This window comes from Solanum stenotomum, chromosome 6 (assembly GCF_019186545.1).
Source record: "Solanum stenotomum isolate F172 chromosome 6, ASM1918654v1, whole genome shotgun sequence".
Taxonomy (NCBI): Eukaryota; Viridiplantae; Streptophyta; class Magnoliopsida; order Solanales; family Solanaceae; genus Solanum; species Solanum stenotomum.
The window spans coordinates 23,301,796-23,323,365 of NC_064287.1; the positions used below are offsets into that span (position 1 = coordinate 23,301,796).

A 21,570-nucleotide genomic window follows, 5' to 3' on the forward strand; every position below is an offset into this window, starting at 1 on the left:
CTCCATGTGGTATCAACGAAACTCATGTTGATGACCCTGAATACATATATCTGCATCATGAAAAGATGCAGGTCAAATGGTTCAGTACGTGGAATGTACGAGCATGTAAGGGGAATTCTAAAACATAAACATAATCTTGAACTTGATAAAAAATAAACATACTTACCTCTTTTCAAACTTACTCAACTCAAGGATACTCAAAACTACTCAAACTTACTCAACTCAGAAGTACTCAAGGATAATATACTCAACTCAAAGATTAGACATTCAACTCAAAGATATGATACTCAACTCTGCATACTCAACTCTGCATACTCAACTCAATATAAAGCAACAATACACATGTAATATATGGAAAACTTTTAAAAACAGTAGAAATCAACTCATTGTATTGAAGAGTAAAATAACAACTCAATTTATATATAACAAAATATAACATAACTCTGTGGGAGTTTCTTTAAACGACAACCACCACTATGAGCCTAAGTGATCATACAATATATTGCCCAGGCTGCCAGAACTGTCCAATCTTTGCCATCATATAGGACGCCTTAAATAAGTGGATCCACTAGTCTATGCTAAAAAGCACTAAGGATTCATCTAAAAAGTATGATCTTTTCTACCCATGATGGCTACATGGTTTATGGAGACGTGAGTTATTTGAACTCAAACTCGTCCCCATATCGGTGCTAAATACTACTCCCAAAATATACTTAGCTCATATGTATTTGAAACAAAACTTATTTCTTGGGTTTGAGATAATTACTCAAAACTTAGCTTACAAGCTCTGTTGGAATCGATGTTCCCTTTCTTGCTCAAAACTCTTTTGGAAATCTATGTTTCCTCTCATCTTAAATGTAAAAATATTTACTGCTTGGAAATACTTAGTTCCCATATAATATTTGAAGAAATGAACTTTACTCTTACTCTTCACTCAACTCAAAGCTTGTCTTAAAATAAAGTTAAAACGTTTGTAAAAGACTTCTTAAAATATGGTTCATGTTGAATTATGGACGTGAACGACTCAATGCAAAGTTTTAAATAACCATAGATAGAACTCTATACTTGGAACCCAAGAATTTCAATGATACTACTCCTCTCAAAGGTACTCAACTGATGGAGTTAATGCGGAAGTTATGGGCATGAACGACTCTACTCGAGGGTCTACATAATAATATGGAACTTGTGAATACAACTCTTCTCATTCTCTTACTTACTTTCTCAGAACTTAGTTCAAATTGATAATTGATCTCAGATAACTCACAATTGAACTCAAAAGCTTTCTTGAACTCTACTCTTAACTCTCTCTTGAATCTGTATTATGAATTCAAGAGTTATGGTTCATGATATGGAGGATTTTGTAATGATAAAGTAGACTCGTGAATACATTCTGCTCACTGTTAGTGTGTCGGAACGTCACACCTGATCCAATGCATGTGCCGGAACGTCTACTTGGAAAAAAGGCTTATGGTAACAGTTCTGAAACCGTTGCAATAGATAAGATAACCATTGCATTAGACCTATGGCAACGGTTTAGGGGCCATTTCATCTAATCGCGTTGCGATAGGTCTATATCAACGGTTTTGTGCAATGATAGGAAAATAGTTGCCATAGATGTCTCTATTGCAACGGATATGAACTCGATGCCATAGGACAATCTATAGCAACGGATCTTTGGCCAAATATAATGGTTTCTAATGTGTTGTAATGACATTTTATGGAACCGTTTTTGAAGCTATAGCAACGATTCAACTTGCATATTGCTGTGGTTATTTGCACCATTAGCAACAATTTGGTAGGCTATTGCAACAGCCAAATGGCATATTGCAATGGCTCAATTTACCAAATTATATTAATTTGATTGTAATAATTATTTGAATAAGAATCTGCACAAATAATAAGTTTATATAATGAAGCATGTATATATTCAACACTTGAAATTTAAAAAACAAAAATTGTAATTCCTAACCTAAATTGAATAAGGTAAACACTTAACTCAAACTTTTAAGCAAGGGTGGAAATAAACTTACACTCTATATGTTCATCCATACAGTTAAAGATGAATTATTCCAGCTAGTTCAAGACCGCCATGTGGACCATTCTTGTAGGCATGTTTTATACGAAACAAAATGTTATGTGTAGCTAGATATGCAAGAGTTAACCGAAAAATATCAACTTCATTAGTTTAAAATTTTTGTCATTTATATGGAGTAGGAAACACAAATAAACTTGACAACATGTATATCTTGAAATACAAGAGAACTCAAACTTTGAACCATGGCTAAATACAACAAGTGACAATTTTGAAAGTTAAAACACCTTTTCTCTTCAAGACTTTGAATTCATTCACTCAAGGTGTTCTTGATGTACAATATGGATATCACTAGATTTTCAAATAGGATCAAAACAAGTTATCAGATGTTAGCCCATATTTAGATAAACACAAATCTGGACAATTTCATATTTTAATTAAAAATAGGCATATGCTGCCTTTTGAAGTAAAGAAATGACTTTTCTAAGTATGAAGTTCTAAATATAAAAGACAAAGAGATTCATTGAACTCAAGCATGTTTTAGGCTTAAAAATAAACAAACAGTCTCATATTTATCAAATGGTGAATTTCATTTAAAATCTTTATGTCTTGTGGATAGAACTATAAAATTGTAAAGCTCAAGAACTCACCATAAACTCATCCTAAGACCTTAAATCTTTTCTAGATAAAATGAGTAGCATAAGCAAATCATTGTGTCTCAAAGCATGACCTCCAAGTGTGTAACATAAACAGAACCACAAAAGGATAAAAGAGAAGTGTATATACCATAATTTCTTAAAACTAATCAATTTAAACAAAGATGTTGATCACATATTGCTAAATGAAAAACAATGACGATTTGATTAAAATTGACATTAATATGTTTTTGAGTAAGTGAATCCTCTTACTCTCAATCACATATGAATGACAACTAAGAAATTTTCATATTCTTTACAGAAGCATGAAGACACTTGAATTTCAAGGGAAAAAAGAGATGATGCAGACCTATTTTGTGGAAGCAAACTGATGTGATTTTCTTCGAGTCCCCAAATTCCACTTCGATTCTGCTTTTCACTGAAGTTCAATCTCTATAAAATGAAGATCAATATAAGAAATTTAATTTTTTTTTCACTACATACTAATAATTACAAGTTTAATAGTTGATCTACAGTTATTTTAGAAAGTTACCATATTATTAGAAAGTTATCAAATTACCTTTTAAAAGTAAATAATACATTCTCGACAATTAATACATAGTACTAATTAATAAGCTACATACCTTCATAAGTTAGATAGTTATTTCACTAGTTAGAGATATTATTCCAAAATTACTTCACTAAATAGTTTCTACTTTCTAACTCCTCAGTTTCAGAGGGTTATATTTAGACCACTACTACAGTTTCAAGTCCCTTAACAAGAGAGATTAACAAGGTATTAGATTTTCACCTATCAGATTCTTTAATCTAGTATAGAGGGTTGTAAGAAATAAGAATTGTCTTTCATGCATATATATCCTATAAGTATCTAGTGAATGGTTTGGGGCATGAGTGTGGTGCTCCTACATTTTCAACTTCGAAATGACCTGGATTTCTTTTGGTCAGAAGTCGTCACAAATATCATTTCTAAAGTAAGGCAAAAAATGAGAAATCCAAATCAGATTTTCAACTCACATTAGTTTTGCTGTTTGCAAGTACTTTTATTTTGTATGTTGTAGTCAATGCACTGCCTATTTTATATGTTATCAAGATAGTACCAAATATAAAAGGAAGAACTTTGGAACCAATCCAGGCAACTATTAATGCATCATAAAATACCTTAGCAGTTAACACCTCGATCGGTTAAACTTTTCTACTAAAATTTACTCCATCAAATAGCAAGAGAGTTGGTTGAAACTACATTCAAGTGTTTTTTGCATCGTGGATTACATTCTCTATTTTTCAGACACAAGCTTAAGAAGCCGCAAATATTGTAAACTCAGTATTACATTCCCTGTGATATTTTTAAAGGTAAATTAGGAACCATCATCAGTACTATTGACCTACAAAATGTTGATAATATCTTCAGTAGTATTTTTTCTCAAATATAACCACATAGATATTTGGCCATACCTTGCCAATTGTCGGAAACTCAAACTTATAAGCAGGACCTGCAAGATCAGCTATCATTGTCAGTTCTCCTTGTTGTGACTAGTATGAATAGCTCTTCTAGTGTATCAGGTAATATTATTAGCTTCACATTCTGCTCCTACAATGAATTGATGTTGTTTCTCATGTGAATAGTAACTCTCTTCTTGATGGATTTTCCCCCAATTGCACCAGTTTGACTTTCATTTTCAACTTGTTTATAGGTTGTAGCTTCTAATGTTTGTATATTTATACTAATCAGATCGCTAGGATTGGTTGGCGTATCTTGCTTAGAAACATGAGAACAGTTGTTGAAGACTAAACTTGAATCGCTTTCCTCGTCCACATTATCAAAGCCTCCAAATCCTTGCAGGTTTTATTTATCAAAAAGAAAAAGGATCAAAGAAAGTTGAGTGTATATTACAACTTTTCTCATTATAGTTGTGTGTCGCACAATTTTTGATCATATCCTTCTACACATACCTGAAAATGATTTTTCATTAAAATCTGTTCATCTTCTTGATTGTCGTGAAGAATGTTCAGAAATGTTTTCCTACTCAAACATAAAATTTTGGAAATTTCAGTTGTTGTAACAGCATATGGTTGTGGCCTTCCAAGTAAAACACTTATTTCTCCAAATGATTCTCGAGCAACAACCTTCCCAATGACCTGTTTTTGAACATATTTCATAAAAAATAAGTTAAGGCTACTGTGTTTGAAAATGATATAATGATTGTTGAATGTGTTTTACTTACTTGTTCACATCCATCGCTATCTACTAGAAGATCCTGCAATAGTATACATAACTGATTAATAACACGAAAAATAAATTTGATGTGTTCAAATAATTGTTCCCAACATATTAACTTACCTATGCTCCTGAGACTATTATGTAAAAATCTGTTTGAGACTCATTCTGTAAAATCACATCTTCCTTGGAAGGATAGTATTCAACATCCATTTCAGGAACCTTTAAAGCAGGAAATAAACCATTGAATATACGTTGTATACGCCAAGTGAGAAGGGGATCAGAACAATGTAGAACAAGAAATTACCAGTTGGAAAAGTAGGTCCCTGGAAACGCCTCTGAACAGACTGACATTTTGAACTATTGGTAAAAACAGGTAATGTGCAATGCTTGATCCGATAGCTTTTGGCAGAACATTCATGGGGTCTTTTTGTTGATGAATAATTATTTTATAATTCATGAGCAGATACAAGTCCATTTCTAGAAGACATCAACGAAGGATCAACTATAGAATAGTCACAACACAAGCTACATTCTATTATAATACGAAATAGACCTAAAATCATGTCAAACAATAGCACTTTTGATAATTTAATGGAGCAAAGAGAAGAGGTACTTCAACAATCAGAAGGAATCAGTAAAGGAGAAAAGAGGAAAATCAGAAGTATGATGATGATATCCAAGAAATTATCCACCCATGGAACTTCATCACAATAGCTCATATACATCGATAAACCAGAAAGAATCCAACTGAGAAATGCAAAGAAAAAGAGGAGCAGTTACAAGTTACAGCCATGGCTATAGCTCAAGCGACCATGGTGGACTCGGCCGAAGGCAGGAAGAGCTGGCCGGAGTAGATGGCGCTGTGCTCTGGATGGTGATGATTGACAGAGAAGATCACTTTTCAAACCAATAGCAAATTTTAGTTTATTCCATTTTTATGTTAATGTATCTCTTGCTTCCTATTGCTCTAACGTAAATCTTCAACAATAATGAACGTGCATTGTTGACATCCTACTCAAGTGAGAGGTGAAATTAATGAAGACATCATCAATGCAAGGGTATTCAAACCAGATTGAATAACTCATGGACAATAAATACAACATCAATGTCAAGCTAAATATGGTCTAGAGTAGTCAATTTCATCATAACTCCCACAAAACATTAAACCCACAATAGCTACAATTTAATGGAAAAAACCCACAATCAGAGAAATACATCAAATACACTAATCACACCCAAAGATTAAAGACAAAAGAAGAGATTCAAGAATAAAACCTCAAAAGCCCAAACTTGTAGTTTCTTCAGCTATAACCTCAAAGATTGAAGAAGAAACCCTCCAACAGTTAAAGAAGAAAACCTCTAGATTTCTACGATTTTACAAGAAAACATACCACCCTCATTTCCTAAGATTTCACAAGAGGTTTGAAAAGAGAAATAGGTTTTGATTCGAAATCAAAAATGTGTTTATGTTAGCCGTAAAATGAGAGAAATGAAGAACTTACCTGCAATTCTCCCCAACTTCTGTGTTCAATCTATCTGCTATGAATGGATAAAAAATTAGGTTAAAGAGAAGAACAGTGACAACTTCTGTGTTCTGATAGTTGAATAGATGGGAAATGAGGTTAGGAAATGTTTGCCTCATTTGTTCAATATCCAGTAAAGAGAGAAATAAATTGTATTTGAAAAATTAGTTAAAAGTAAAATATAATGAAAATCATTTGGCGGTTCATTAAAAATAAGAGAGGGAAATTATGGAGGGATTTAATAATCGTTACAATAGAAAATAATTCGCATTAAATGTTGTGATAGATGACTTTATGGCAACGGTTCAGGAAACCGTTGCAATATGTAGGTCTATTTCAACGATTTTCACACAATGGCAACGAAATTATTACCAAGCCGTAGCAATAATACCCAATCCTTTTGGCAATGGTTCAAACCATTGCAATAGACTCTATATAGTAATGGTTGCTTAAGCACTGCTAAAAAATCTATTGCCGTAGGCCTTATTTCTAGTAGTGCGTGACACCCGCTCCAATAAATGCGTCGGATTGTGACATCCGATCCAATATATGTGTCCAAACGGGGCACCCGATCCAATGTATGTGTCGGAAAGTGACACCCGATCCAATCAGCGCAACCACAATCACATTCTTAATGAATAATACTCAAATGATACAATCAAGTATAAGATCATGGCATGTATTGTTTCAAACATCATCATTTCATTAGTTTCGATTCACATTTCCCTATTCACATATACACATGCATACAATATAGAAATCATTTGGCATATATCCCACAAATAGGATATCAAACTATCACCTACCTCGAAACCATGCTTGAATCCTCTTAAGACACTTTAGCCTTCCCTCTCCGGATTCTTTTCGCTTGTTCTATGTCTACAAACAATTAATATAATGCAACGATCAATAATTAAGGTCTTTTTTACCCGGATTATACCAAACACATGATCCTTATGTGCAACTAGGGCTTTTCCCACTATTAACGTCAGGTCAAAACTCTCTCAATGATAATTACCCAAGAATCTAAGTTCTACGGATTGAAAAATTGATTAGGGGAGTAAGATTATTACCCTTATCACAAAAGGTCGTGGAAAACTATCAAGAACTCGTCCTGGGTTGTATACTTACTCTTAAGAATGATGTTTGCAGAAAAACAATGAAATTGGGGTTTTTCCCTAACTTAAGTCGTAACTGGCCCGCTAACGTGAACCCTTACCCACCACAGCGGCCTCGCCCTAGGGGCTTACACAGACACAGAACCTCAGAATTTGAGTTCCAAGCTCCTATTTCACAACACACATCCAAACCAAGACGTTCTTAAACTACCATTTCATGCCAAGATCAGTTTTGGGAGTTCTACTCGCCCGAAATCGATTTTGTAAAGCCGTAGAAGCTCCTTAACGTCTTGGTTATCCACTCATGTTATCAAATTCAAAATTAGATCCCCCATTCATTATCAGATTTCTCTAGACCTCACCTGGCTCAGATTTTGTCCAAATCTGGACTAGGCTATAATTTTCTAAGTCACTACTCAAAAGTTTTCTGGCCCCATTCATTCCCCACTGGCTTTTCTATTACGATGGGAGCAAGTTGTTACAATAGATACCAATTTACACATCACTTGTCCTTATGATACTGCAATATGGAACACATGAAACACTGGTTGAACTGAAGATAAGCTAGGGGGTAAGGAAAATCGATAAGCCATTGGCCCCACACATTCAAGAATCTTAAATGGACCAATGTATCGAGGACTAACCTTGCCCTTATTACCAAATCTAATTACCCCCTTTATGGGTGACACCTTTAGAATAACTTGCTCACCAGCTTGAAAGGCTATGTCCCTTACCTTACTCGCCCGAATTCGATTATATCCACTCATGTGATCAAATTCATAATTAGATCCCATTCATTACATAATTTTTCTAGACCTCACCTGACTCAGATTTTGTCCAAATCTGGACTAGGCTACAATTTTCTAAGTCAATACTCAAAAGTTTTCTTGCCCCAATTCTTTCCCCATTGACTTTTCTATAACAACGGGAACAGATCATTACAAGTTCTTATCGGATTTTTATTTGAAACTCTCTCTTTAATATTTATTGAATTTTAAATACCTAGGAACATGGGTGTAAAATCCCACATTAGAAAGATCTAAAAATATAAAGAACTAATTTGGAAAGAGCCAATTTGAAATTTTGCAAGCTATGCTTAAGTTGTGAGTTTTGGGTCAAATTAAAATGATCATAATATTCAATACCGGATGATTTAGGTGACCCATAAGATAGAAAATGAAACATCTAGGAATTCTCTTTCCAACACCACCGAGTTTGCTAGTTCTTTAGTTTGGATGAGAGAGATATGTCCGTTTGTAGTAAGGCTGTCCAGTTAAGGAAGGTTACCCGAATTAGTGAAGGGTATTTTGGTCTTTTCCTTACCCGATCAAATTGAAACATTTTTTAGTAATATTATGGGGTTAAATCTGAGTTGAGCCAGTTTTACAATCCTAATTTACGCTTAGGGTTTTAAAAGAGAGTTCATGGAGAGAAAAGAGGAATGGTTCCAGGCGTTCATCGAGATTTCTTGCGGATCGAGGGTTGTTTCGCCAAAGGTTTGATCCCTAAGAGGTAAGTGAGTTCTCATAGTGTTGGGTACGTTCACCCACACTCCAATCATACTATTTTAATGCAATTTCATTCTTGAGGTTGAAGGATTTTAGTACTTGATGAGCTTTCTTGAAATTTCATTCTTAATCTTTAGTGTTGGGGTTTTGATGAATTCTTGAGATGAGTGCTAGCAATTTGGGGGTTGTTTTGAGTAGATTATCGTGTACTTATATTGTGTATTTGAATCTAAGTGAGTTGGGAAGAACCCATTCGATTCTAGGCGAATTAGGGTCAGAAAACGAGAAAGAAAATTCATCGGGGAGTTCTGGGTAAAGGGTGGCGCGCCACCCTACCAATGCGCCAGAAAATTTGTTATGTAGTTCAGGGGCTGGCACCCTGTGCCCCTTAGTGCACCAAGGTCGCCTGCCCCCACCCCTTCTACGTCGTTTGGCCCGCCTAAGTTCTTTCAAAGGGCACCTTTACTCCCTACCACTACAACAAATTTTATTATCAAGGACGAATAATTTCGTCGTCTATAAATCGTATTTCGTCACCACAAATCTTGTGCGACTAAAAAATTTTTGTCAATCAATCGTCACTAAACGTGCATCACTAAAAGTATACAAAGACGATTTAGTGCTTCGTAGCTAAAGGTATTATATTAACTACAAAAAGAAAAACTGTCCCCAAATGAATAAACAGTTGTGACGAATTTATTTGTGATAAAAAAATAATTGTTTTGTAGTTAATAGTATGTTTTGTCACTAAAAAGGTTATTACTATCGATAAAATTATATCGTCATTAATTATTTAGGTTAATCAGTGACTACATCAATTGTCTCTAAAGTGATATGTATTTCGTAGTTGAATAAATGTAATATCGTCACTAATGACTATTTTTTATATACAAAAAATCATTTTATCCTTAAATGATTAAATTAGGGACGAATTTATTATTATAAAGAAGGTTGATAATTTTGTGGTTAAATCTATCATTTTGTCACTAAAAATAATGTTTTTACTGACAACATGCATTGTCACAATAAATTATCATGATTAATGATAATCACAATTGTCATAAAATAAAAAAAATAATTTGTATTCAATAAAAAGGAGGAAATTGCTACAAATATATTTTTGTCACTAAATGGCGAATTTATTTATTTCGGGACAAAATATTTGTCTTAAAAAGTTTGATTTAGTCGTTGCTAAAAAGTTACCTTTAATGACGAAATCTTTTGTCACCAATTGCATTCATTGATGACATTTAATTATTTTATATCAATGTTATTTTTTAAATTATAGAGTTGCATAAATCTAAAATTAAATAAGAAAACATGCTAGATAATAATGAAATCCACCCATGATCATACAATTGAAAACGACTAAAATATATGAAAGTAATATGTCATTACAAGCTCCTTAAATTAAAATAAAATATGTCCAATAACAAGCAAATCTAACTGGAATAGAAGAAATATTACTCCTAAACTGAGACTAAAAAGTAGAACTTTCTTCCAAAGTACCAATAATGTGGTGATACTTAGTTTGCATTAGTCTTGATTCAATTCTCACCTTTTATACATGTGTAAAAAAGAGAAAACAAATTTATAAGATTTAATATAAAGTAGAATCTGCAACATTACATTATGTTTTTCGTACATTGTAATGCCAAGTTTCTGCAAAGATAAATCAATCATACATAATATGAAGCTACACATATATACGAATTATATCCCCATTGCTATTTGTGGTGTGCATGAAGTACATCACAAGGCGTTGATGCTATGGGTGGCTGAAACTGAAATACTTTTGTTTTGCAGATAAACATGCTCATACTTTGCAAATGGAATAGAACATATGTGTTAATGCTAATAAGATCAGGAATAAAAACATTCTCAGAGGTCACATGGCTCACTACAAATGCTACAAAGTTTAATGTTTATACTTCCATCATGGGGAAACAAGAGGTAAATGCTATATGTTAATTGTCTGAATACGCCAGAGGTAACCACCAATTAAATACCTGGGCGTTCCCATCACTTCTAGAACACTAAATGCTATAGATTGCAATGTTAGTAGGAAAAATGATAGCCAAGGTGAAAATTTGAGGATTGAGGAACCTGTGTTTCTCTAGTAGGCTTCAACTGGTCACTACAATGCTACTGCATATACATGTATATTGGTCTATTATTTTCTCACTACCTAAACAGGTGCTGAAAGATAAAAAGCTGTTTGTAGGGAAAATACACTCCAACAAACAAAATTTATGGGCTGAACTGATCTCAATAAGTAACTTCCAATAATTTTCTTCAATCTATGCCTAAAATATTAAGCAATGCCCTCACATTAAGTCACCAATCCTTCAATACTTAGGGGTTCAAAGAATAAAAGATAGGACTAACAAAAGAAAAAACTTGAACACTATGTGGGAATGCGAACATCACACATCACTTGTTCGAGTGTGTGATATCAAAGGCTTGTATACAAGAAATAACGCACTGTTTGAAGTTCACATGTGGGAGCATAGACATAAAGGAAGCTGAAAATTAATAGCACGAAGAGCGCAAGGCAAAGTTAACAGGCAATTGGTATGGGCAATCTTGACAGCTGCAATATCACACATATCAGAAGCTAGGAATGAAGCATTATGGAAACATAACACCTTACTGAAGTATTTTAGTAAGCATAACACATTATTGATTCTTTATAAAGCCCGGAAAATCACTTGCCAAATTCTACAACTGTGTTTCTTGAACTTCTTTAACATCTCTCCCTAACACATTCCTCGCCTCGTGCAACGTGGATCTATACTGATCGTCATCATTCCCTTAAATCCACCTCTTCTTTTCCTAAGTTATGTTATTGTAAATCATACCAGCTAAAGTAAGCTTAAGAGTTATATGAGTCTTACCTTTTACTAAATAAATAGGAAAATACACAACACCTTCTGTCTAGCAAGTATGAAAGCTGGAATAGATTTTAGGAGTAAGAGGAAGCAGAAAAGAGAAAAAAAAAGGACAAAAAGTTGAAAGTTGGTTGAACTTCTGAGCACAATGAACTTTTTCCTCATCAGAATGATATTTCATTCAATTCAAATTATGTGTCTTACTTTTCTTTTTGATTGTTTTAAAAGGAGCTTTATTGAAAAGAAACTATGTTGCTTCTATGCGGTACTGGAATTCCTTAATACTACAAATCTTTCATATCAAGAATTAAGAAAATTTAGACCAAACCATCACTGAATGACTAAATACACCAAAAGCAATGAGTAAGACACTGAGAAGGATAATAATTGTAGTTTTACAAGTTTATATCCTACTCCCATGGTCTTAAAATCTTCAAATTTTGTGATAAGAAGGAATTTTCTCTTTATCTATACATAGGTATTGGCAATGATTCCCCTCTATAAGGTAGTACAACATTTTCTACACTCTATCCAATAAGCTTAGGAAGCAGCTAAAGTGTAAAGTATAGGCCATGTTTCATACTAACTTTTTTATGAGGTAAGGTATTAACTAAAATATCATGGTATAAATAAAACATAATAGGTATAAACTATAACTTGTTAAACATAGACTTTAATTTGGAGAAATAAAAATAAAAATATACCTTAAGTTGACATTTTGATGGATCTCAAACTTTGCTGCATCATAAAGAAAAATATGCAAAGTTAGATACTATATGCTACATATTTATATATTTAATATAAAAAAATTAAAAAATACACATCATATATGTTTGAGTTACTTCTAACCTTGGTGGCGATGAGCAAGAAAGAAGTTGCATTTTTCTAAACATTTCCTCTTAGTGTGCCACTATAGTATTCAATTGAAAATTTAATGATTGTATTTGAGATTGCTGGTCTTGTATTTGAGATTGCAGATTATCTACCACAGTTTCAACAGCATTTAATCGATTTTGTAATTCAAGTTGGGCACTAACAACTTCTTGTTTCGCCTTTTTGAGGGAGTCTTCTAACTCTGCCGTTCTCCTTTGTGTAGATCTTGTAGTATTAGGTTTTGGACCATAACCAAGTCCTTTTATGTACCCCGACTTTGTACCAAGTATAGTATCCACAATTTCATCAATAGTCATGGAAGACTCTCTCGATGTATATAGATCTTTCAAATCTGTAATGTTGTTCTACATAAACATATTAAAATTATTTGAAGGAGAATGCACAACTTTTGAAAAACATTAATCTGACAAATCCAATGAGAATGTTATAAAAGATGAAAATTAATTTCTTACATAAGGAGTCCCAGCCTCTAAAGATGACCATCCTTTCTCACTCGTGTAATGAGTATGCTTATAGAACTAGATTCTGTTAGGCTCTACTCCTTCAGGGTTAGTTTTACCTTGTGAAATAAGAAACAATTGAAATAATACTAAAGTTTCATTAGTCAAAACAATAAAAATGGTATAACTTACAAATTCAGCACGAGCCGCTACAAACTCTTTTGACCCCATGAAATAATAACACTTAAGCTTAGTTCAATTGGCCTTGTTTATGTCGCATCGTTTCTACAAAGAAAATACAAAATACTGTATTTTAAATAACAACGAGAATAATATCAATATAAATTACCTTTTGCTCTGGATTGATCCACATGTCACAAAGCCTATTCCAATTTTCTGGGGTCAACTCTGGCACTTCAATCTTATGAGCTTCTTCCTCAGAGCGTGCATTTTCAAATAGTTATTTTAACTTGTAGCACCATTGTCGGCTTTTGTTTTTCAGAATATCCTCACAACTATTTTTCACATAATGCTCATCCAAATTAATTTCAAACCTCTCCTAAAAATCAAATAAGTATTAAAGAAAAACACAGAATGAGCAAAATCCCTTTCATATTAAATAATAATCATTACATTTGCAAACATACTAATTAACTTCAAACTTAAGTACCCTTTGTGAATCATATATTGCAGTTCAAAAACTTTATTTACTCTCATAAATAGTGTTCTAGGCAGCCGCGCTACATACATAATATCACTCTTTTCTATTTCCAGTAAGGTAATGTCACGAATTGATAAGTTAAGGATATACTTTATATGACAAGGAAATAACAAAAATCATGTATTTAATCTTCTCAAGATCATTATTCCAAATACCTTGAAGGCTTAGGTATTAGGAGCTTGACAGGACATAATAGAATCTGTTAATGAAATGGCTATAGAGGTTCAATAATTAAGATGGTGCTTTCTAAAAAGAAATGTTTTTTTGTAAAGAAATGAAATACCATCACACTCGTCCATTGTTGTATCATAGCTCCATATGTTTTTGGTACATGGAAGAGCATGGCAAAACTAAGGAATTAATTTAACCAGCAATGCAGCTGCAAACCAGGTAATGACATTTACTTTAAATATTGGGAGGATAAATGATCAAAGAACACTACTCTCCTAAGTGACTTCCCTACTCTATTGTCAATTGCCTCTGATCCAAACTCTATTATCTCCTAGAACAGAGAAAATAAATACATGGATGCAATTGTCCAAAATAAATTTTCATGATTGAAAGTTGCTACTATTACTATTAAAACTGGATTGTTGCCCTCAAAGTAATCACAGGCCAAATAAAATCAAATGGTGTAGGAAGACAGATGGACAATACACAGTGATGAAAGAAAGGAATCTTCATTATGTGCTTGAAATGATATAATAGATAACTGCCTTGAAAACTCATTTGTAAGACCAAAGACCCTAGTCATATTTCATCTCAATAGTCCCTCATGAGGCCAGTCTAACTCAGGACAACCTCAGGTGAAGGGGCATGACAACAGTTAATGAATGTCTCATGTGTCAAAAAGCTTATGAGACTAACAGACACCTATTCCTTCATTGTCTAGTGACCGCTAATTTTTGAAATTTATTTTTTACTATTTTTTATTTGAGTTGAGTTATGCCTGCTGATTTAAAGGATGCCTACAATAGTTAGAACTCTTAAAAAGTTGATAAATACAAAAGTTTGGAAACTAATCCTTGTATTTTTTGGTGTGTGCGGAAAGAGAGAAACAAAAGGTGCTTTAATGGAATATCAACTTCAATCTACAACTTAAGATCAATTATGTTTTAACTTTATATTGTTAGGCTATGGTTAGATCCGTTAGACTCTAATGTCGATCTTTTGGACTTTGTAAACTCTTTAGTCCTAGCATAGGATACTTTTAAATGAGCTTACAATCTCACTACTTGTGTATCTATATTACTTGAATCTTTTTTATGCCATTTATCCCATTTCTTACTTTATCAAAAAAATGTAGTTCATTTCTGTGTACTCTTGAGCCATATGAAATAAGATTTTACACTACTAAACAGTGTCGAATCAAGCATCAAAATGGTCTAAGGAGTTGGAGTAGGCACAAACAAATGCTTAAGGCAAAACCTCTACAGTTGCAAACTATAGAAGTATTGATCCTCTAGTTGTTATCTTCTTTAGATAACCCCTTAGAAAAATTTTAGGAAGGAAGCTTGAATGATTGTATACAACTAGTTGTTTTTTTCCGTATCAAGTAGTGTATTTGATTCATAGATACTTTATTTTATAGTTTGTTAGTTATTCGTAGTAAAATTCTTGTTATTTTTTTTTAATATAAAAACAGGAAATAAGACAAAAGAAACCATTAGTTAACTTACTATTAGATATCGACGGAGATATATATCGCCGAGTAGTTCTCCCAAAAAATAAGATGAATGAAAAATAGCAGTACCCAAAAAAAGAACTCAATATAATCACTACCATGAAATAAATTTACAAGAGTATAGAATCTTTACATGGCATCTAATTAGTCCCGCATCTTTGTCCTCTCTTGTGAGTTCTTTCCACTTGTTTGGAAGCAAAAGAAAATTCCGAGCAATTATCCCTAGCTCATTGGATAGTTTTGCCGATTGATCTGGTTTAGTTGGCCTTCCTTTACCAACTAGGATTTCTATTTTCATCTTTCTTCATTGAGCCTTCTTCATTTTTTCAAGACCTTTCCCTCTAGTCTTGCCACGACCGTTCCTGATTCTAGTGGAATCATCTGATGAAAAAAGTCAGTTCAAAATACAACCTATAATCTTAAAAACATACACGTGTGACAGTAAGGCACATGATGAAAACTAAAACAACTGCATTTTTTTTAATTTATTGTATATTAATGAGCAACTGAGTCAAAAAATTCACCGATAAAACAAAGAGAACATACGAGAGCTAACAACATCTATTTTGATCATTTCTATCATGTTTGCTGATTATATGTTCACCCATATTACATAAATGTTGTTGGATTTCAAAGATGTAGATTACAACAACTATATATTCAGCAAAAAAAGGATCAAATTGTGCATAATGATAGAGTAGGTAACTTTACATACCTAATTTTTATGCCATGATGAGCAAAGGAGAGGTGGCCAAACATAAACCAAGTCTAAATAGAAATGCTTACATGTAATCTATGGCAGCATTTTCAACTTCTTAGAGTCAAATTGTGTAGCTTATATAGCATATTGATAAAGTAAAATCAATTGCAATTTCTCATACAAAGAACCAATGACTTTCATGTTATGAAAAATGCACCTAAGATTATGGATGATGTGATGAAACACTTCTTTTAAAATGTTAATATATCATAGATAACTTTAAGATTTAAATCCACAAATCTTGAGTAGATGATTGAATTACAAAAATAACAGCCAAGATCATCATAAGAATCATTCGAGTAACTCGGAAGTACATGTAAAAGAGGAGATTAAATTAAAGAAGATAATAGAAAGGACAAAATAAACCTGCATAAATAACCTGCATAAAACAACTCAATATCAAATACTCGGATATTGAGTTATCGTCCATATTTCACGTAACAAGTTTAACATCAATAAAAATTTCAATGGTTAATGTTTTCGGTTCCAATTTAGTCAATAACTAAATAAATTAATCCTAATCAGCATAATAAAATGTATTACTTGTATTCATAGCAGGAGTATGGTTATTTGATTCATCTAGTGATTGAGTATCTTGAATTGTTTCCCCTGTAAGTGTAGTTTGCTTAAAAACATGTCCACCTGGTGCCATCAATTTGCAGAATTCTATCAAAATAGAAAATGTAAGTTTAGAATGTTAATAAGATATAAAATCCAATGGTTTAACAAAAATAGTTATGTAAAAGCACCAATCATTGACAACTAAAGGAAAATCTAAAAAGAACATAATCATTAGTTCAGAAAATCTTGCACACGCCATTTTTAAATATATAAGAGTTTACTGTCTATCGAACTATTGAAGAATCTCTAGAAGATCAAAAAACTAGTATAACATATCAAAGATATATTTATGCCGGAAATATGTTCAAATTTGAAGACACAATAACTTTTTTGAAAGCTTATATAAGAGAAGGTCTTAAGAAGAGGTTGTAGATCTAAAAAATGTCGAGCCTCGTGAAGAAATGCCTATTGTTTTTAGCAAAAAGATTAATTGTCCTACATAATATTCATCTCAAGTGATGTTGTTTCAGTTCATCCGAATTCAAAGTTCCATCAACCTATCCTAACTCAAGTTCAAGAAGCATAATTTGACAGCCTTGAGTACCATGTTTCATAATCCATCCTATCTTCCTTCGAAATCTGAGGGAGAACATCAATATATGAACAAACCAGAGGAAAAGTTATTACAAAAGAAGTCTTGAATAGTGTATACTTCACTAGTATGTTTCACACGCAAACTGTAAATATGCACACCACACGAAACTGAAATCTACATAATAGGTTAGAGTGTTTGTTTTCCAAAAACTTATAAGTAACTATATGAAATAAACATAGAGCAAGATCAAAGGTTGTTTCACAATAATCAATGAATAATCATTCAATATATGATTGCCACATATAACTATCTGTCTAATTTTGCTCAAACGTAAAATAAGATTGATACATACCTGGTCTTGTTCAGGTTCAGAAACTTTGCTTCACATTGTAATTGAAACTTTTTCGTTTGTTTTCTCATATGTATGGTGATTATCCTAAAATTCTTTTGGAGGCAAAAAAATGAAAAAATTAGCGCCAAAAGACAGTTTTTTTTCCATTTCTCTGCTTTCTGTAACTTTATTTGGTGGGTGAACATGAAGAAGTGAAAGAAGTAGTGGAGCTTATTAACCCAGAAACATAGGAAATGGAGAACTGCATGGTCAACTTTTTTTTTTAGGATTTTAACATTTATCTTTTCCTCCACTTAATATTTTAAAAATAAAATTACACAAAAAAGGACATAATGTCGATCAATACATTAGAAAAAATAAAATTGCACACACAAAAAGGCATAAATGTCCAACAATTTTATTTATCAAAATAAATTTTGAAGGTAAATTCTTTATGCTTAGAAATAAAGAGGAAATCAGGAAATGGCTTCACTTGAATGGAAAAAGTAAATTACTTAGAATAATAACATTCGTAACAAAGGGAAAAACTACTACATCCATATTAAAGATCTCAAAAAAATATAAAATCAATGCCGATTGGACTAACAATTGTACCTCTTTTAGCTGAAACCCAAAACCCTAGGCCTTGTACTTCTGGTTGATAATCCTAAAAAACTTGAATCTCTAGAGAACCCACTTCGGAAATCAGGGATCTGACTAAGAGCAACACGCTCGAGCACTTTTTTGTCTTCAGTCAGCTGCGGATTTGTTGCTAAACAAACAAACCATAGCAAGAGAGATAGTGAAGACATCGATGATGACTTTGAGCTAACATGCAAAGCTCCAAACCTCTAAAATCGAATATGTAGTTGCTCTACATCAGAGATAACGAACTCTTCGAATGGATCAACTTGTGTACTTCGAAAATAAAGAATAGTTGAGCTAGTAAAATTAGGGAGAAGAAAACTTGGGAAGAAAACAATTAGGGGAGAAGAAAGGAGATGAAGTGGATGAGTAGAGAAGATGGGAGCTGAAGAGTTACCATAACTTTCCTAATTTCCTAATTAATTATCATCTAATGAAATTTCACTTCTCTTTGAATTTTGGGCCTATATTGGGCAACTTTTTTGTTTTGTTTTCTTGAGATTGGTACGACACACATTTTATATATATATATATAAATCTTGAGAATGATTTTATTATATATTTTTTCCATTTTAATTTGTTTATTTTGTTTTAATTTGACATAAAGTTATAAAAAAATACAGAAGACTTACGAATCTTATCCTCTTAACATAAAAATATGTCAAATGTAACAAAATTGTCTTTTAATATTTTTGGTTTAAAAAATTCTATTTGGAAAGTCAAAATTGAAGAATTATTAAAAAAAAAAGAAAAAACAAATATATATATATATATACTTTGATAATGATTTTATTATATATTTTTTCCATTTTAATTTGTTTATTTTGTTTTAATTTGACATAAAGTTATAAAAAAGTACAGAAGACTTATGAATCTTATCGTCTTAAATTAAAATATGCCAAATGTAACAAAATTGTCTTTTAATTTTTTTGGTTTAAAAAATTCCATTTGGAAATTCAAAATTAAAGAATTATTAAAAAATATTATATGTATATATATTTTGAACACCCGTGACACATTAGTGAAATATGACCTGACGGTAAAACGAATTCAAGGAGGATAATGTTTTGTGGTTTCGAGTCCCATATTTTGCTAACAAGCAAGGGACACTCCCTTAAACATTTTTACTTTTTTTTTCTAATTTAAGAGTTTCTTAATAAATACTCTTAAATATATTTAAGTAAAAATAAATAACATATTTTAATACTCTTTTCTTAAAAAAGGCACAAGTGCGTAGCGAGCACAAACAAAGGAAATGCACATGGGTCTCCTTGAAGAACGGTAGCACCCTTCTTTCTCATATCGATCAAGGTGTATCAGAGCTATGGATAAGAAACACGGTAAGAAACATACGAGTAGAAAATTAAGAAAAATAAGAAGAAAATTAAACAAATTATATCCGGAATATAAACAACTTAATATCACAAAAACTGATAACGAAAAATTAAATCAATTAATAGATAATATATCTAAAATAGAATATAAATATATTCAATACTTAAAAATACAATGAATAACAAGAATAGCGAATATAGACAAAAACTTAATGAAGTAATTATAGAAAAACGACAAGAATTAGAACATAGGCAAAATAGACTTAATAGTAATATATTTGCAGGAATTTGTCACAAATCTATACTAGCACAAAGAAAGACTATTTTTTATCTAGAAATACAAATAAATAACTTAGAATATAAACTACAACATAATTTATAAATGAATAAAGAAGAATACGCAATAGATGAAAAAACATATGAAAATTATGACGGATTAAAAATAAAGATAATATTTTCTAATCTAGGAAGAAGATATAAGAAAATAGGTGATAATATAAGTTTAATGTTAGAAAAAGAAACGGTAAAACTAGAAGATAGTTTAACTGCTATGGTAAGAATAACAAAAGAAAATGAAGAAATAGATAGAAGAACGGAAATTGAAAAAATAAAACAACAAGCAAAAAAGGAAGTACAACAATTAGAAGAAGTAAAAAATACTAAAATAATAGAGCTAGAAAAAGAGCTAGCAATATTAAAAGAAATGTATGAAATTAAACAAAAAGAAAAAGAACAAAAAACAAAATTAGCAAATGAGATAATTAAAATTAAAGAAAAATTGCAATTACAAGATGAATTAGAAGAAAAAGAAGAAAATAACCAAGATAATCTACCCGAAATAAGAGTTGATGAAATAAACGATGATGATCTAGAACAACATTCGGAAACAAGTGAAACATATACGGAACTTTTAGCAAATATAGATAATACAAAGAATTTAGAAGTAAATGCAGAAGACGTAGACATGGACGAAAAACCTAGCACATCAGGAGTAAAAAACCCAAAAAATTTTAATCCAAAATATTATAATAAAAATTATGAACAATATAATAAAGAAAAAACTACATGGGATAAAAGATTAAATAAAAAATGGACGCCTAAACCAATAACTGGACAACATGAATTTTTAGATTTAGACTGTGTAACAGACATAAATAAAACAATCCAATTATGGATAGGATACATATCAAAACAATTAATAGATAACAAGATAGTAATAGCAGAGGCACCAGGATACATAGAAAGAACACTTATAGGAACAGTAAAATTATGGCTACAAAATTTAACAAATGAAAGCTTAACAACTTTAAGAAATAATAAAAAATTTGATGGTGGAATAGCCACTACAACCATAGAAATATTATATAAATACGAAATAGCTATAAGAAATGAATTTAGTAGTATGACAACAGAAGTAGAAGAACAAAATAAAGAAAAAATCATAAATCGAAATCTAATGACAAAATTAGCAATATGCAATATGTGTTACATAGATGAATATACATGTGCATTTTGAGAATATTATTATAAAGGAACATATAGCACAGAAGAAAGTAAAGAAATAAGAAAATTATATTTTACAAAATTACCAGAACCTTTTAATTCAAAAATAATAAAAAGTTGGAATGAAGCAAAATTAATGGACACCTTAGGAGCTAG

The 21,570-nt window shown here is 31.8% G+C and overlaps 2 long non-coding RNA genes across 2 annotated transcripts; both read right to left on the reverse strand.

Moving 5' to 3' along the window:
- Nucleotides 1–4,350: 4,350 nt before the first annotated feature.
- LOC125867144 (uncharacterized) lies at nucleotides 4,351–6,542 on the reverse strand. The gene is made up of 6 exons (XR_007446612.1): nucleotides 6,409–6,542; nucleotides 6,182–6,273; nucleotides 5,027–5,125; nucleotides 4,911–4,943; nucleotides 4,639–4,824; nucleotides 4,351–4,521 (listed from the first exon to the last, which is right to left on the reverse strand). It is a non-coding gene; the product is annotated as an uncharacterized LOC125867144 (long non-coding RNA).
- Nucleotides 6,543–12,801: 6,259 nt separating this feature from the next.
- Nucleotides 12,802–19,054, reverse strand: LOC125867145 (uncharacterized). Its single transcript, XR_007446613.1, has 7 exons — nucleotides 18,548–19,054; nucleotides 17,954–18,045; nucleotides 16,989–17,111; nucleotides 15,819–16,066; nucleotides 13,630–13,839; nucleotides 13,293–13,565; nucleotides 12,802–13,184 (listed from the first exon to the last, which is right to left on the reverse strand). It is a non-coding gene; the product is annotated as an uncharacterized LOC125867145 (long non-coding RNA).
- Nucleotides 19,055–21,570: the final 2,516 nt, after the last annotated feature.